The sequence below is a fragment of the Mytilus edulis genome, chromosome 2, assembly GCF_963676685.1.
Source record: "Mytilus edulis chromosome 2, xbMytEdul2.2, whole genome shotgun sequence".
Classification (NCBI taxonomy): domain Eukaryota; kingdom Metazoa; phylum Mollusca; class Bivalvia; order Mytilida; family Mytilidae; genus Mytilus; species Mytilus edulis.
The window spans coordinates 57,079,030-57,098,969 of NC_092345.1; positions in this window are offsets into that span (position 1 = coordinate 57,079,030).

Below are 19,940 nucleotides of genomic sequence, written 5' to 3' on the forward strand. Positions count from 1 at the left end.
CATTCGTTGAAGTTGATTTTTTACCTCTTTCATCATTATGTGTGTTTGGTTTCTATTAAGATTTAAGACAAATAAAGGCAACAGTAGTATACCGCTGTTCAAACTCATAAATCCATGGACAAAAAACACAATCGGGGTAACAAACTAAAACTGAGGGAAACGCATTAAATATAAGAGGAGAACAACGACACAACATTAAAATGTAACACACACACACACACACACAGAGAGAAACGGACTAAGCATTAGACAAAATCCTATGAGAGTAACAAATATAACATCAAAACCAAATACATGAATTTGGGATAGATAAGTACCGTGACACGTGTTATAGTAAACAAACGACACAACGGAAACACAACGTTAAAATGTAACACACACAGAAACGAACTATATTATAACAATGGCCATATTCCTGACTTGGTACAGGACATTTTTAAAGGAAAAAATGGTGGGTTGAACCTTGTTTTGTGGCATGCCAAACCTCCCTCTTTTATGGCCATGTGAAATATAACATTAAAATGACAACACAACATTACAGGACTACAATATAAATAAATAGGAGAACATAGTTGACAAATAAACACACAAATAATAGCTAACAAAAGGCAACAAGTTTATAAAAAAAAAAAAAAAATCAATACGCCAGAGGTGCATTTTGTCCGCACAAGACTTACTAGTGACGCCCAGATACAAAAGTTTGAAAGCCGAAACAATTACAAAGTTGAACAGCATCGAGGACCAAAAGTTAAAAAAAAGTTGTGCCAAAAACGGCCAGGGTTTTCTGTTAGGTACCAGAACATCCCTGTTATTTAGAATAATTTATACTTTTGCAAACAGTAAATTTTATATAATGACTATACAAAAGATGTACATGATAAAACTGAAGTATTAGCTAATTACAGGAAACAACCGAAATACATTGTATAACCCGACAAAATGCAACACATCCGAATAAGTTTAAACCTCAACCCATTCATACTTTGAACTCTGTTCTAATTTAAACTCTGCTCTCATTGTAATGTGAATGCATTTTCTTTAGAATTTGAATCTATTCTCATTAGCATGTGAAATATCATTTTCAAGAATGTTACGTGGCGTGTTTGTTTGCCAATAATCAACTTTCAACATTAAAAAAAATTTACAAACCACTAGTCTTATAAAAAAAGAAATTACACTACAAATGATAAAAACGATAAAGTAAAACTCCATTAGCAAACACTAAGATACCAACTAAATCTGAGGGGGGACGACAAAACCGGTTATCAGATTTCGTGATTCTCAAAGTAAGAAAAATTCGGTTGATGTTATTTAACTCGTTTGATAGGTCGTGGTTTTATAGACTGTCATTTAGTTGCAAAAACGGCCTAGACATCTCATAAAATATACAATTTTATTTTCTCTTCTTATACATTATTCACTCTATAATGATTTTTTTTCATCAAATGCAAAAATGTTCATCAAGATAACTTTACCACAAACGAAATATTTGTGTTTCTTGTAAATCAAAGGATGATAAACTTCACTAAACTCCTTATAATGAAACGATACATAGCTGGATCATCAAGATGTTCGAGTTAACATATTCCTTAAGTGCTGACTACTATACTTTTTACAGTAAAAGATTACTAATCTCAGATCACAATCTCTGCAATTTTGCAGCAACTTTAGAACTTTTGATTTTTCTACACGTTACACCACTATTCTCCATGCTTAATTGAAAGTTCAACCTCACTATCTTATCAAATAGATCTCGTTCTATAAAAATGGAAATCGTAGATATAAATTTCTTGTTTTGGGTTATAAAAATTCTGATTTTGTGAAAGAAACACTGATTCTATCAGAAAATATACTGCGGATGATATTATCAAAAATTTAAATCACAAAAATAATGAACTCCGAGGAAAATTCTAAACGGAAAGTCCATAATCAAATGGCAAAATCAAAAGATAAAACACATCAAACGAATTGACAACAACTGGCATATTCCTGACTTGGTACAGACGGTACAGGCATTTTCTTATGTAGAAAATGGTGAATTGAACCTAGTGTTATAGCGCTTAACCTCTCACTTGTATGACAGTTGTATCAAATTTCATGATATTAAAAACGATGTGATCAATAATAAATGATTAAATTATAAGTACGGTATTGCCAATGTTATTTAGACTGATCGGGAGGAGCTTACGTTTTAATTTGCATAAGCACAGCCTATTTGAAGATGTGTGTGATAAGGATGATTGCCGTTATAATTATTGCTGATTTCTAATCACCTATGAGTGTCATCAAAGTAATTTACAAAAGAATTACTGGACACTTCATTAATGATTTTTATCATAAAACACCTATTCATAGATGGACTGGTTTATTATGAGCGAACCGGTGAAACTCCGCCCAGTCAAGTGAAATAAATCGAGTAATACCTTAGATAATTAATTGTATTTGTCGAATTTGGTTGATTGATATTTCAGCAGCAAACAGTCGGTATTCAAAGGGGTAATAATTGTGTACCCCTACTGGTTGATTTGTTTCTGTATTTGTTGAAAGCAGAATTCATTCAGCACCTTCTAAAAGACAAACAGAAATAGCACCTTGCAAAATTAAATGGTGGATGGAACCAGGATTTATAGCTAGCTATAAACGTGATCTATTCTCAAATGTGAATGTTTTGCCGAATATGATATCGCGTTGCTATTAGACGTGTCTCGGTATTTATGTATCCAACATTCATGTATTAGGTACAATATTTCTTTAGTAAGTCTGGTTGGATATTGTGTTCTGTCTTATCGTATGTTGTTTGAATTTTATTTTTATTTTCTATATCCGTGTAAAGGTTAAGAAGATTAATGAGCTAGTTCATTTAATATATGATTTTAAGTTTACAACTATATGCACAGGATTTATTTGATTTTACACAATTTTGATTTAGAAGAAAATCGAAATGGTTAGAAAATACAAATAATTACGCCATTAAAATCACAATTTTATTTACCAATATTCTCGAAAGCCGTACGGTGACCTATAGTTGTAAATTTCAGTGTCTTTTTGGTTTCTTGTGGAGAGTTGTCTCATTGGTAGTCATACCACATCTTCTTTTTTCTATCTAATGGTTTGAAAATACATAAAATAACGCCATTACAAACTCAACCCCAAGATCCATCAGCAAGATCCTCTTCTATATATTTTTTTTTTTAGAAATTTACCAGTAACCTGTGATAAAATAAACGTCAGGAAAAATACGTCACGCTATTTGGGGTTGATACATTTATCATGCATGTGACGAACAGTTCATAATTAAATTGTTATGTACTGGTGTACTGTCGTAAATTCGTTGGAGCGGTGTCCGCGTTGTTACTCTGTAGTTTCCATTTTGTAATATACTATTATACTATTCATTTATGTATGTCTCTGTTCTGAGTATTCTTGGGTTTATTTTTACTGTATTGACTTAACTTGACTTAATCCACTTCGTCCCAAGGGGGACATAGGGCGACTACAGTAGCTTTCCATCTTTTCCTGTCCTTGGCTAGTTTCTTTGCTTCACCCCATGTTTTTCCAATTTTCTGAAGATCAGATGTTAAATCTCTGCGCCAGGTGGATTTTGGTCGCCCCTTTTACGATGCCCTTGGGGATTCCAATCTAGTGCCTGTCTTGTTACATTTGTGTTGCTTTTACGTAAAGTGTGTCCAATCCATTTCCATCTTCTTGTTGTTATCGTTCTTTCTATTGGTTCTTGTGTCATAGTGTGAATTTGTACATTTTGTAAATAAAGTTTTTAGTTTATAATTTAGTAAATAACAATTTCAGCAAGAAATTGTTTCTCATAATTTAGCTTTGAAATTTAAATCTTTATATAATTTGATAAATGAAAATATTTTATTTCTTTTTTTATTAATATTCAAAATTTTATATGTCATTTTAAATGGTAGGCACTTAAAGTTAACCATCGAGGGACGTTAACTACCGAGGGTAGTAATGAATATTCATCTTTACCGGATGATTGACAGCGATGTAAATAAAAACATGAGAGTGATTACCGTGTGTCAACGTCATATCAAATTAATTCAATTTAATTGTTAGAAATACTGTTTTCTGCTGAAAATTAAAAAATAAATAAAATTGAATGGAATGGAATGGAATGGAATTGAGCTATGTACAATACAGTAAATATTAGCAATTATAATTAGACGGTAAACAAGCATATTTTGCCTATTGATTCTTTTTTGCATGCCTATTTGGTTATATTATAATGCACTAATTGTTTTGATACTGTTAAATGTTTAAATAAGACCTATATGTGAACCATTTATGCACTTTTAATATAAAGATCAGATTCACACAGGCTCATACAGTTCGAGCTAACTATTTTATGTACGAGAGCTATTACTAATGTAACGGTGATGCTGAGATAATCTCCCTTTGCTAGAATATGGGATGACGCAAAATGAACTATATCACTGTGCAAGAACGGAATAGCAAAGTGAATATATAAATCAACTGTATTGGGATGATTTGGTAAACGTTTATCCAACTTACTGGATATTTTATGAAAGATTTTGCCATTTGTATAGAGGAATTATACCTTTTCAAATAAACTTGGGAGAATAATACACTAATTATAGATGTTGGCAATCTATACGAACTAATCTTGTCAAATATACATCAAATTCATAGTCTTTGAATGTAAATATGTTGCGTGCAATTATTAGATATTTAATGCGATGAGTGTCATTATAGCCTGAAATGAGATTTTGATTACAACGATTAAGAAAAAATCCCATTAATTCAAACGCAATACTTCAAAATGCGAGTCTTAATTATTGTCGCAATAATAAAAACCTCGCATTAATTTCTGAATTTACAGACATCTGTACCGTCAGCGTACCGTGATCTGTTAAAGTTTTTTTTTATAGTTAATTCCGGTGTCACTTTGTCTCTTTTAGAGAGTTGTCTCATTGGCAATCATGCCATATCTTCTTTTTTTTATATAATAAAACAAAAACCTGAACGACTTTACATTATAAATTAAAATGCATCCTAGTCGTGATGGAGACAGAGTCAAATGAACAAATGGACTAGATGAAACTGAACGAAAAAAAGAAAGAAAACACCAATTTGATCTGATAGGGGTGAATTCTATTCTTTATTCAAACTCGAGTTTGGTTTGGAACCGTATCTATTGCGATTATTACCCAAGGACAGATATTACATATCTAAACTTCGATGCTCGAATTTGAAGTTACCTATTGAGACGGGTAGATGGGCGGGGATCGCGAGGGAAAATAGAATATGTACATTATGTAATGAGGGAATAGGGGATGAGTTTCATATATTGTTTACCTGTAAAAATGCTGATGTTTCTGCTCTTAGATCAAAGTTTGTACCAAATTACTATGTAATGAATCCAAGCAAGAAGAAATCACTGGCTTGTTGTCTATATGTAACGTACAAGTTCAAAGGAAATTATCAATTTTCGTGAAGAAAATCATAAAATACTTAATCTAATTATACCAATTGTCTTTTAAAATATACTATGTATTTGTGTTTGGTTTGTCCTGTCTCGCTATGTATTATCTTAATATGGTTGTATATATTATTGTCCTCTTGTACACAAGTATGTGTCTGAGGTTATGAATAACATCTTGAAATCTTGATACGAGAAAAGATTATATTTGCTTCGGCTTTTTCCATTTGCGCCAATCTGCACTTAATTAGCGCCTATTTTTTTTTTATTTCTTTGCGCCAAATTTATTTTCTTCATTTGCACAAATTAACAGGTAAACACAAGTCATGAGGCATATAAGATGTATAGAATTTATTTATATAATAACAAAAATATTCCTTCTGGCCTTTTGCCACCTGCCACTTGCTCACACGTGACGGGGAGGAGGAGGTGGATTGAAAGCAGGATAAGTTTATTGCAAGTGTACATCACACTTGAAGTAGCACTTTATAAAATAAGATTGTAACAGTTTGACATAAAAAGCACATTTGCATATGCACAAATCTTTTTTAACTGAGTATTGTCATGCAACACTTCTGTTGAACTGCAACCTTGTGATATCTTCCCTACAATAAAGCATCCCCTTTTTTATTAAAATTTTTAAAAGTTAAAGCCTGTTTTTTTCTATATGGCATCGGTTCCATGTATGAAAGTAAATGTTCGGGTACCAGAAGTGTGATTAAATGATGATACCCATGAGCTCAACATGTGTCTATATACACATTTATCTATATTGTAGCTTGTGATTGAATTGCTGCGTTTGGTTAAACAAGTTTAATCTTATCATCTAAATTTATCAGACCTAACCTTTCGAATCAATTTGGCGCAAATTAAAAAATGTCAATGTGCGCAAATGAAAAAAAATATGCTTTTTCAAAATTGGCGTAATTGTCATACGTACATTCACCGATCACATATCACTGGTTAGATTAAAAAATAATATATTATTTAGATTAAGAAGTACTTTAAGAAATTGATTGATTGTTGTTTGCCATCAGTACAGCCGCAAATATTTCAGACAAGTTCAGGGAGAAAACTAAATAATGAATACAATAGGGAATGTTACTGGTCAAATAAATGTCATCGGTCATTCAGAGTGAAGTATAGAGCACTAAATTCTATGTTAACCACCGACAGTAGGTATAAAGAAATACTACTGAAAGACGGTATATAAAGGAGCACTATATTTTACGTTAACCACCGACGGTAGGTATAAAGAAATACTGTTAATAGACGGTATATAGGAGCACTATATTGTATGTTAACCACCGACGGTAGGTAAATTCAGATACTTTTGACAGACGGTATATATGAGCACTCTATAATACGGACCATAAAATACGTTATATTGACCATCAACGGTAGGTATAAATGAAAACTGTTGATAGACGGTTTATATAGGAGCACTTTATTGTATGTTAACTATCGACAGTATGTATAGACACATAATTTTAATAGACAGCACTATATTTTACGTTAACCACCGACGGTAGGTATAGACAAATACTTTTGATATACGGTATATAGGAGTACTGTATTGCTTGTTAACCAACGATGGTAGGTATAAACAGGTACTGTTGATATACGGTATATAGGAGTACTATATGTCATGTTAACCACCGACGGTAGGTATAGACTAAATACTGTTGATAGACAGTATAAAGGAGAACTATATTGCATGTTAACCACGGACGATAGGTATAGACAAATACTGTTGATATACGGTATATAGGTGCACTGTATTGCATGTTAACCACCGACGGTGGGTATAGAAACAGGTTAGAAACATAGTGTTGATAGACGGTATATAGGAGTACTATATTGCATGTTAACCACCGATGGTAGGTTTAGAAAAATACTGATAATAGACGGTATATAGGTGCACTGTATTATATGTTAACCACCGACGGTAGGTAGAGAAAAATAGTATTGATAGACGGTATATAGGAGTACTGTAATGCTTGTTAACCACCGATGGTAGGTATAGACAGGTACTGTTGATATACGGTATATAGGAGTACTGTATGGCATGTTAACCACCGACGGTAGGTACAGACAAATACTGTTGATAGACGATATATAGGAGTACTGTATGGCATGTTAACCACAAACGGTAGGTATAGACAAATACTGTTGATAGACAGTATATAGGAGGACTATATTGCATGTTAACCACCGACGGTAGGTAAAGACAAATACTGTTGATAGACGGTATATAGGAGCACTATATTGTATGTTAACTACCAACAGTAGGTATAGAATAAAACTCTTGATATACGATATATAGGAGCACTATATTGTATGTTAACTACCGACGGTAGGTATAGACAAATACTGTTGATAGACCGTATATACACATGTAGGAGCACTATATTGTATGTTAACTATCGACAGTAGGTATAGACAAATACTGTTGATAGACGGTATATAGGTTTAGAAAAATACTGATAATAGACGGTATACAGGAGCATTATATTGCATGTTAACTACCGACAGTAAGTATAGACAAATAATGTTGATAGACGGTATATAGGAGCACTATATTGTATGTTAACTACCAACAGTAGGTAAAGACTAAAACTCTTGATAGACGGTATATGTAATAGCAATATATCGTATGTTAATCACCGACGGTAGGTATAGACAAATACTGGTGATAGGCGGTATATAGGAGCACTATATTGTATGTTAACTACCGACAGTAGGTATAGACAAATACTGGTGACAGACGGTATATAGGAGCACTATATTGTATGTTAACTACCAATAGAAGGTAAAGACTAAAACTCTTGATAGACGGTATATGTAATAGCACTATATTGTATGTTAACCACCGACGGTAGGTATAGACAAATACTGCTGAAAGACGGTATATAGGAGCACTATATTGTATGTTAACCACCGACGGTAGGTATAGACAAATACTGCTGATAGACGGTATATAGGAGTACTATATTGTATGTTAACCACCGACGGTAGGTATAGACAAATACTGTTGATAGACGGTATATAGGTGCACTATATTGTATGTTACCTTCCGACAGTAGGTATAGACAAATACTGTTGATAGACGGTATATAGGAACACTATATTGTATGTCAACTACCGACAGTTGGTATAGACAAATACTGGTGATAGACGGTATATAGGAGCACTATATTGTATGTTAACCACCGACGGTAATTATAGACAAATACTGTTGATATACGGTGAATAGGAGTACTATATTGTATGTTAACCATCGACGGTAGGTATAGACAAATACTGTTGATAGACTGTATATAGGAGCACTATATTGTATGTTAACTACCGACAGTAGGTATAGACAAATACTGTTGATAGACGGTTTATAGGAGCACTATATTGTATGTTAACCACTGACGGTAGATATAGACAAATACTGTTGATAGACGGTATATAGGAGCACTATATTGTATGTTAACTACCGACAGTAGGTATAGACTAATACTGTTGATAGACGGTATATAGGAGCACTACATTGTACGTTAACTACCAACAGTAGGTATAGACTAAAACTCTTGATAGACGGTATATAGGAGCACTATATTGTATGTTAACCACCGGCGGTAGATATAAACAAATACTGTTGATAGACGGTATATAGGAGCACTATATTGTATGTTAACTACCGACAGTAGGTATAGACACATACTGTTGATAGACGGTATATAGGAGCACTATATTGTATGTTAACTACCAACAGTAGGTATAGACTAAAACTCTTGATAGACGGTATATATAATAGCACTATATCGTATGTTAATCATCGACGGTAGGTATAGACAAATACTGTTGATAGACTGTATATAGGAGCACTATAGTGTATGTTAACTACCGATGGTAGGTATAGATAAATACTGTTGGTAGACGGTATATAGGAGCACTATATCGCATGTTAACTACCGACGGTAGGTTTAGAAAAAATAATAATAATAGACGGTATATAGGAGCATTTTATTGCATGTTAATCACCGAAGCTAGGTATAGATAAATTCTGTTGATAGACGGTATATAGCACTATATTGCATGTTAATCACCGACGGTCGGTATAGACAACTGTCAATAGACTATGTAATGGAGCATTGTATTGTATGTTAACCACCGACGGTAGGTACAGACAAATACTGTTGATATACGGTGTATAGGAGCACTATACTGTATGTTAACTACCGACAGTAGGTATATATTAATACTGTTGATAGACGGTATATAGGAGCTCTATATGGTATGTTAACTACCGACGGTATGTATAGACACATACTGCTGATAGACGGTATATAGGAGCACTATATTGTATGTTAACTACCGACAGTAGGTATTAGACAAATACTGTTGATAGACTGTATATAGGAGCACTATATTGTATGTTAACTACCGACAGTAGGTATAGACAAATACTGTTGATAGACGGTTTATAGGAGCACTATATTGTATGTTAACCACCGACGGTAGGTATAGACAAATACTGTTGATAGACGGTATATAGGAGCACTATATTGTATGTTAACTACCGACAGTAGGTATAGATTAATACTGTTGATAGACGGTATATAGGAGCACTACATTGTACGTTAACTAGCAACAGTAGGTATAGACTAAAACTCTTGATAGACGGTATATAGGAGCACTATATTGTATGTTAACCACCGACGGTAGATATAAACAAATACTGTTGATAGACGGTATATAGGAGCACTATATTGTATGTTAACTACCGACAGTAGGTATAGATAAATACTGTTGGTAGACGGTATATAGGAGCACTATATCGCATGTTAACTACCGACGGTAGGTTTAGAAAAAAAATTAATAATAGACGGTATATAGGAGCATTTTATTGCATGTTAATCACCGACGGTAGGTATAGATAAAATCTGTTGATAGACGGTATATAGGAGCACTATATTGCATGTTAATCACCGACGGAAGGTATAGACAACTGTCAATAGACTGTGTTATGAAGCACTGTATTGTATGTTAACCACCGATGGTAGGTACAGACAAATACTGTTGATATACGGTGTATAGGAGCACTGTATTGTATGTTAACCACCGATGGTAGGTACAGACAAATACTGTTGATATACGGTGTATAGGAGCACTATACTGTATGTTAACTACCGACAGTAGGTATAGGAAAATACTGTTGATAGACGGTATATAGGAGCTCTATATTGTATGTTAACTACCGACGGTAGGTATAGACACATACTGTTGATAGACGGTATATAGGAGCACTATATTGTATGTTAACTACCGACAGTAGGTATTAGACAAATACTGTTGATAGACGGTATATAGGAGCACTATATTGTATGTTAACTACCGACAGTAGGTATAGACAAATACTGTTGATAGACGGTATATAGGAGCACTATATTATATGTTAACCACCGACGGTAGGTATAGACAAATACTGTTGATAGACGATATATTGGAGCACTATATTGTATGTTAACTACCGACAGTAGGTATAGACTAATACTGTTGATAGACGGTATATAGGAGCACTACATTGTACGTTAACCACCGACGGTAGATATAAACAAATACTGTTGATAGACGGTATATAGGAGCACTATATCGCATGTTAACTACCGACGGTAAGTTTAGAAAAATACTGATAATAGACGGTATACAGGAGCATTATATTGCATGTTAACTACCGACAGTAAGTATAGACAAATAATGTTGATAGACGGTATATAGGAGCACTATATTGTATGTTAACTACCAACAGTAGGTATAGACTAAAACTCTTAATAGACGGTATATATAATAGCACTATATCGTATGTTAATCACCGATGGTAGGTATAGACAAATACTGGTGATAGACGGTATATAGGAGCACTATATTGTATGTTAACCACCGACGGTAGGTACAGCCAAATACTGTTGATATACGGTGTATAGGAGCACTATACTGTATGTTAACTACGGACAGTAGGTATAGACAAATACTGTTGATAGACGGTATATAGGAGCACTATATTGTATGTTAACCACCGACGGTAGGTATAGATAAATACTGTTGGTAGACGATATATAGGAGCACTGTATTGTTATTGGTTGCTGTCTTTGATATTGATTTTACGTTTATCGTTTCAGCATTAATCGGGCTGTTAGTTTTCGTTTTTCGTCACATCTAGTCAGGAATGGGTTTTAATAGCATTTTACATGAATACATATGTGTAACTCATGGCTGATTCACATTCGTTTGTCTTTGGTGGATAAGTTTCTCATTGGCAATATTACCACATATCTTCTGAATTTTCATTGCATCATCTAAACATGTAAAATTCGTATATAGAAAATATATACGTATAGATAATATATATATAATATAAAAAAAGTAGATGTTGTATGATTGCCAATGAGACAACAGTAGTGTTTGTGGGACAGAATGACCCCCATTAAGGTGGTCGTCGGACGCTGACGCCATATTCGAAAGTTGGCGCAGACGCCGACGCCATATTTGGGCCTTAAAGCGGACGCCATAGTCGACCCTGAAATCAAGACGCAAACTTCGGGTTGGACCATGTTACTCGGACATCGAGACGCCGACGCCATATTTGGGCTTAAATCCTGGACGCTATATCTTAATGTTTGACCAGGCTACCCTCCAGGGTGGATACTTTTAGTAACCCTAGAAAGAGTTTTTCAAGACTTGAGACCTGCTATACATCCATGTAGGTGTTTTAAGATTTTTTTTTCTTTTCTTCTGGTTTTTTTTCTTTCTTTTTTCATTATTTTTTTTTTTGTATCATTATTTTTCATTTAACCAAATAGAGCTACGAGTTTACTGTCATTCTGAATCGTGTCAGTGGATGAAAAGTTGTTGATAATGTTTTTCATCTCGAGTCCCGACATCTCAATTTGACGTAAAAAAATGCAATACAGGCCACATGTATCTGAATCATCGGGTTGGATTTGATTGCAAACCACACAGTATTTCGGTCCATTGACGATGAGTACATTTCTGAAATTGAGTTGGTACTTTTCCGGTAATCGTCCTAAGAAGTCGAAAAATTCTGATGGACCCGATGCGGGGAAATGAAATGCAACCCAATGACTCCCCTTTTAATCACAGTTGTCCGTATTGACCACAAACCTTCTACGCCTGTCGCTCACATATCTAGGCAAGTCTTCTGCACAGCAAACGGTCACGGGCAATCCACTCAAAGCATCCTCTACATCTTTCCCGGTCATCGGGAGAGGAATGCCGTTTTTATTCCCACAACCTTGCTGACGTTGGGCTTCTAATCCACGTAGGTGAGCAAACACTAAGTACTCCGCAATCATGACAGGCGATGAGATCTTTCCGTGTTTCAGCATCCTCTGACGAACTATGTGTTGTCTCGTCGGCAATATCTTCGTCTGATGAGACCGAACTATCGTCTTCAAAAGTATTCGAGAAACGGTCGTCATCCCTCTGTCCGTCTGGTGTCTCTCCTTGACCGACCTGCAAGACCTCTGTGTGCAATCTGGAGGCTTCTGGGGTTCAAGCTTTTAGGTCAACAAGAAAGTACCCGAAAGGTGTCCTCTTTGCCTCTTCAAATTTCCGGAGAAAGAAGTCCCCTCAAGAAGGATACATCTGTCGGCCAAGAGTCACGATGGGATGTCGATCAATAGGGTTATTAAAGAGAATGAGATAATGACAGTTTCGTCTCTGGGTGGGGTCTTTGCCAAAGTATAAATTCTGATTAAAAACGACGACCGATAAATTCCTATGGTGACACCCTTCCGTAAACAAATCATTTATTCTGGAGTCTTTGTCCGATGTCGACATGAGGTCATCTAATAGTATCATGTTTCGAATGTTGGGATCGAAAAAATCGTCCCTTTCGAGATCAAAAGGAATTCCACGAATGAATTCAACGCGTGGAAGCACTGTTCGTTGTATTTCCTCGTAAAGAGGTTGCCACCTTTTATACAACCAAACGATCCTGTCTGGACTAGGACTTCACAATTTTTTTATGTGTTGAAACAAATAAAATAAAAGAAGTTTTTCCGCAGGAGGTTGGACCGGACACAATCATGGTGAAAGGGTGTTTAAACACGAAAGCCTTCTGCTGCTGCTTTTGCTGCTGCTGCTGCTTTTTTTTTCTGCTGCTGCTGTTGCTGCTTTTGCTGCTGCTGAGTAACACATGGGTGGTACAGTGGCTCATCGGAAGAATGCGTACTTCTTATATGTCTTTGAAGATCGTGCGGCCACACATACACTTTACGGCAAATATTGCAAACATACTCGTAATTTCCTAAATGACAGTAAGTAGTTTCCTCTTATAGATTTACTTCACTTCCTTCGAAAATATAGCAAGAGAAATACATGGTCATCTTTTAGACGACATATTTGAAGATGATTGTATCTCAAAACACATTCGATGTGATACAATTCATTCCTGGTTACCGTGAAATAGACTGGTTTCCCAAACGTCACGTCCGTGATATCTTCATTTAATCGTATCGACTGGAGAATATGGAGAGATTTTCCCTGACGTACGACTGGTGCACGAAATCGGAACAGAAGTACATACGTCTCGTTTAGGCTTCTAATTCTGGTATGAACGACACCTTCAATGCACATTCCCACGATCCATCCAACGTATAGCGTTTTGGAAGGCGCACTTTGAAATTGCCACGTACGTTATTTTCAAACGATGGATGAAAGCGAGTTTTCGCTATTAATAAATAAACAAAACTCGTCCATAGTGTTAATTCCAGTGAAACCTTTAGTATCTCTCTTACAGCTTTGTTATACTCAAAGCCGTATTTAAGGAAATAAACGGAAATAGTAATTGATTGCTTAACGTCCAGTGGCAAATAGTTCATGAATGTTTAGAACACGTTAACCATAAATACAATAGGTATAGGTCTTGTAAAAGAGGCCACCCCGCGGGATAAAGGGTATATTGGATAGGAACATAAATTTTGCCTTGCAATAGGCTAAAATGTGTTGTGTATAACTATATAAGTGCAGTAGACTAATTTATCTTCTATACGGTTGAAATAATTATTATAGTCAATACAATTTTTTGTGTTTCTGTATAATTAATGAATCCTCCTGATCATCTTTCTTCCTTTAGCATTTAGTAATCTTCATCATAATTTTATGTTAAGGACTATATAGACATAAAACTTGTTTGATTGGACCGTATGCTAAGAGCCGACCACCTACAGAGCCAGAATCATCTCATTTATACCGGTTCAAACCGGTTCTTGTTTCTCTGCACGGACATAATTCTTGCACGTGCACAAAAAAACAAAAAATGCTACTGCAATTATATACTGTAACAGTCGTATTTGTTTGTATTCCTTTATAATTTTTTTTATAGTTTAACATCCCATAATTCTTAATTCCTTATATTTAAGCAGCCGTATATTTCTCTATTCGATATATTTTACCAGTCCCTATTTCACTATTCTTTATATTTATTTTGGTCATATTTCTTTATTCTTTATTTTTCTCGCCCATATCATTCTTTATTTATTTTTTCGTCCATTATTCTCTGTTCTGTAAACCCAATCCAAACTCCTTGTATATAAATATTGATTGATTAAATATATTATCCGTGTATTTTTGACGATAAAAACCAAATACGACCGTGGAATTTTCAAATATATAGTTAAGATTATGTTAAATGAGAAACAATTTTAAATGACCAGACGTGGTTTTAGTTAATCATTTGGGTTGAAATCCTAATCATATGATAGTAATTATATGTGGTTGAAATGAGTTGGAATGCAATACTACTCAATGTTTACGGTTGTCATGCTTATCTAAAAGATAAAGATAATTATTTAATGTCACAGACTATATTTTTATAATTGGTGTCCGTTAATTAGAACCAAATTAAAAGGTGTACACCTGTAAACATGTTATTGCAAGAAAGTGTATACAGATACTTATTTTTAATCACCAGATGTGCTTTATCTCTTAATCTAATTATTTGAGATGTCATGTTAAACAGGACCATAGGATATTAATTAAGTGGTTCAAATAACATGAATAAGTCGGAAAGCTACGGACGCCCATAGGACCTCCCACAAATATAATTTGAATTCGAAATCACGAATTTAAATCGTTATTACGAATTTTATAATTCGTTATAACAGCTTAAATTTGTGAGAACGAATTGTTGGAAATCGTTATATCAGATTTTGTAATTCGTTACGAATTATTACGAATTAAATTCGTTATCACAATTTTTTGTAATGTGTGATACCGAATTAAAATCGTTATAACGAATTGTATAAATGGTTATTACGGATTAAATTCGTGATAACGAAATTGTGGAATTTGTTATCACATTTTTTTTTATGTAATTTGTGATTCCAGATTAAATTCGTGATAACGAAATTGTGGAATTTGTTATCACATTTTTTTTTATGTAATTTGTGATTCCAGATTAAAAACATTTTCACCTAAATTTGAACTACCTCACCTGGCACACAGGGTTAAGTGAGCTTTTTTCTCTTTACTGAAACCTTTTGGTCAAAGTTAAACAAACTTGACCACGAGCAATTTAGTTTTAACGATTTCTATTTTAAAAATTAGCAAAATTGATTGGACACTTAATTTGGTTGTTTGTTGGTTTTGTTTTGTTTTTGTAAATTAGCGCTGAATGGGCACAAGTTCAGAACGCTAAAAGTGACGTCAACCAATTTTAAACTTGATCATCAGACTCAGTGTTTTGTGTTAATAAACATTGTGTATTAATTCAATAACATTTGGTTGAGGCAAACTAAATGTAGAGAGCGGAAATTACAGAATAAGCACTACGTCTTTGACCATTTGTAAAGGGGCATAACTCATGAACTATAAAAGAGACGCCCTTCAATTTCAAATTTTATCTGTGTGTTTTAGTAATTGGAATAGTGTATAAGTTGAATTTATAACATTTGGTTGAGGCAAACGGAAACCATTTCTGGGAACGTACCCGACAAACGGACTGGACTGACGGACAAGGGGTAGACTAAACTTCTCCCACGCCTAGCGGCGGGGGCATAAAAAATGTGTTTGATACCCATAATTCGTGACAGTAACATTTGTATTCCTTTTTTCTTAATTTAAAGTCTTCTTAGACAGGCGATTTCCTTCGTGTGTATCGCCAATTAATATATTTTACACAGAAGCGAAAGAATTAGTTTCGGCAACATGGTTAATCGAAGTGTAAAACCTAAGATTTTCATCCCTAGGTTTACATTTCGATAAACCATGTTGGCGAAACTATTTCCGTTGCATCTGTGTAAAATGTATCCAGGTACACACACTAATGATATTCACCGCTTAAAAAAACTTTGGTAGAAAATAAAAAATAAAAATGTTTCGGTCAAGAAATATGAGAATTAGACATATTTTCCCCCGGAGAGTTTCGGTGTGTAAACTGGGTCGCTGGCTAATAAACCCACCCGTAAAATACGTTAAAACTAAATTGATTGCGGTCAAGTTTGTTTCACTTTGTCAAAAAGGTTTTAATGAAGAAGATTTTTGTAAAAGTAATAAACAGCGATGGGTGCAGAGGGAGGAAGAAAGCTCTCTTAATTCTGTGTGCCATGTGAGCTAAAAATCTGTGATAATGAATTTTAATCTGAAATTACCAATTACAATAAAAACAGTGATAACGAATTCCACAAGTTCGTTATCACAAATTTAATCAGTTTAAACAAATTCTACAATTCGTTATAACGATAAAATCGTTATAACGAATTTATCGTTATCACAAATTACAAAAAATTTTGATAAGGAATTTAATTCTTAATAACGAATTACAAGATCTGTTATAACGATTTTCACCAATTCATTATCACAAATTTAATCTGTTAAAACGAATTATAAAATTCGAGATAACTATTTAAATTCGTGATTTCGAATTCAAATAATTTTATACCTTTTGGAGGTCCTAAATGGGCTTCCGTAGAAAGCAATACTACTGAATGTTTCACGATTGTCATGCTAATAAGATAAGAAATCCAAAAGTTAAAAAGATAAAGACAAATATTTTATGTATTGATATCAAACATTTTAATCCAATTCTTTTTACACGGGAATAGTTCCGCCTACTGCATTGAGTGACAGTTTTTCTGATTAATATAAATAGTATATCTTGAAGAATTCTTACAGTTGTTATAAACATGTATAAGCAGTTAATTATTTAAGAGGTAGAAGATTCTTTTCAGAATTATCACAGACTTATTACCTAGGGGTTGGGTAAGCGTTTATCAAAGACAAATTCTCGTCCGTTTTCGAGAATATACCGTCCACTTTAAAGGGTAGTCTGATGCAACATTAAGGTATAGCGTCCAAGTTTAAAGCCCAAATATGACGTCGGTGTCTCGATGTCCGAATCATATGGTCCAACCCCAAATTCGCGTCCCGATTTCATGGTCGACCATGGCGTCCGCGTTAAGGCCCAAATATGGCGTCGGCGTTCACACCCAGGTCCAAATATAGCGTCAGCGTCCGACGTCCACCTTTATGGGTTCATTCTGTCCCACAAACACTACTGACAACTCTCCACCAGAGACCAAAATGGCACAGAAATTAACAACTATAGGTCACCGTACGGCCTTCAACAATGAGCACAGCTCATACCGCAGAGTCACCTTTAACAAGTCCCGAAATGACAATGTGAAACAATTTAAACGAAAAAACTAACGACCTAATTTATATACAAAAAATGAACGAAAAACAAATATGTAACATATAAACAAACGACAACCACTGAATTACAGTCTCCTAACTTGGGACAGGCACATACATCGAGAATGTGGCGGGGTTAAACATGTTAGCGGGATCCCAAACCTCCAATAACCTGGGACTTTGGTGTAACAGTACAACATAAGAACGAACTATAAAAATCAGTTGAAAAAGGCTTACTCATCAGATGGAAAAAAAATACAAATATATAAGATCCATACAATACATACAGACCATATATCGAAACCAATATATACTAAGCATTCAGCAAATCAAACAAAATGCATCTTAGAACCAAAGATCATTTTCACACTGTATATGGGTTAGAGATCTTAAAACAGAGTTTTTTTGGACACTGTATATGGGTCAGAGATACAGTTTGTATACAGACTGTATCTAAAAATTAGACCCATAGATAAAGCATACAGAAAATGCATACAGACTGTATATGAGAGCCACAGGCAGTGCACACACTTTATCTTGCAGTAACAGGCAAAACATACAGACTTTTATTTCAACTTGGAACAACTTACAATGCATACATACTGTGTCTCTGATCCATAGACAGTGTTAACCGACTAAATCTAAGATATACCGACAATAGAAGTATCTTAGACTCATAGTCAAAGCATATAAACAATGTATAAAGACTAAGAACGACGTACAATACATAAACGTAATTTAATTTACAACAAAGAAAATGCATACAGACTGTATCTGGGAAGCACAGACAATGCATTGACTGTGTGTAATCAAAGAACCTTTGTGAGCACGCTCACATACTTCACAGCCCGACATTGTCACTAAGCAAACAAAATTTCAACAGATTATTTAGTTCAAACACGCATGAAATTCTGTTGTGTAATTTCAGAAGATATGCAGAAGTATATTTAGGCCGAAATTCTAAGTTCAGAAGGCATAGTTCCTAATTCCTAACAAGAGTACACACGTTGAAATTTCTCGCCTTATTTATGTTGATAGACCTAAATATAAAGTTTTACTACAATTATCACATAAACTTATTAATAACATGACCAAAGCAAATGAGATCTAGGTCATATGACCAAAATTAGGAATACATTTACACCTTACAATAATTCAATACAAATCAGGTCAAGGTCAGATGACACTTGGCACAAAAACTGAACACTGAACAATGAACTTCGAAAATGAGGTCAAGGTCAAATGAGACTTGCGAGGCTGACATCATAAGATATTTCCAGACACCAAATATAGTTGACCTATTGCATATAGTATTAGAAAAAACGAACAAAACTCAAAAGCTTAACTTTGACCATTGAACCAAGGAAATGAGGTCAAGATCAGATGACACCTGCCTGTTGGACATGTACACCTTACAATCCTTCCATACACCAAATATACAAGACATATTTCATATAGTATCTGAGATATTGACTTGACCACCAAAAACTTAACCCTTTTCACTGATCCATGAAATGATGGCGAGGTCAAGTGAAAACTGTCTGATGGGCATGCTGACCAAGGTACGCAAATACTAAACATAGTTACCCATAATATGAGAGAAATTACAAAAACTCTTAACTTTTTTTACAGTAGTCACTGAACCATGAAAATGAGTTCAAGGACAATGGACATGTGACAGACGGAAACTTCCAAACTTAAGGCATCTGTATTTAAAGTATGGAGCATCCAGGTCGTTCGCCGTCTAAAATATAAAGCTTTTAAGAAGTGA